The following is a 479-nucleotide window of genomic DNA, read 5'->3' on the forward strand; positions in this document are numbered from 1 at the left end:
CACTGAATGGGTAGCACAGATGAAAGATGGAGGCAGGAATGAAAGGGAGGTGTCCTAACAGCAGAGGGAAGTATACTGTCCCACATAACTCACTTGTTGCCCTCCCCTTCTCCTAAAGGGATAATGGGATGGTCTATCTACAGGGAAGGGGAGCGCAGTGAGAGAGAGCCAAGGACACTGTAATCTGACATAAAGATGGGGTCCCTTGCCCCAGTTCACTGCTGCCCAGGCTCTTAAATAGGTGTCAAGAACTGGCAAATAAGGGGACCAGCAGTTAGCTTAATGGCTATGTCACTGAACTCCCACGTAGCCGACCACGGTTCGAGTCCCAGACTTGGTGGCTTAAACTCATGCCGGGCAACTATGCGTGCGTGCCCAAGATCCCAAGAGGAGAATGGAGGAGAAGGGATTGTGGTGTGGCCATCCCCCCTGGGGAGCGATTTCTCGCTTTCAGTCTCTCTGTCTCTCTCTGTCTTTCT

This window comes from Tupaia chinensis, unplaced genomic scaffold (genome assembly GCF_000334495.1).
Source record: "Tupaia chinensis unplaced genomic scaffold, TupChi_1.0 Scaffold145456_1, whole genome shotgun sequence".
Classification (NCBI taxonomy): domain Eukaryota; kingdom Metazoa; phylum Chordata; class Mammalia; order Scandentia; family Tupaiidae; genus Tupaia; species Tupaia belangeri.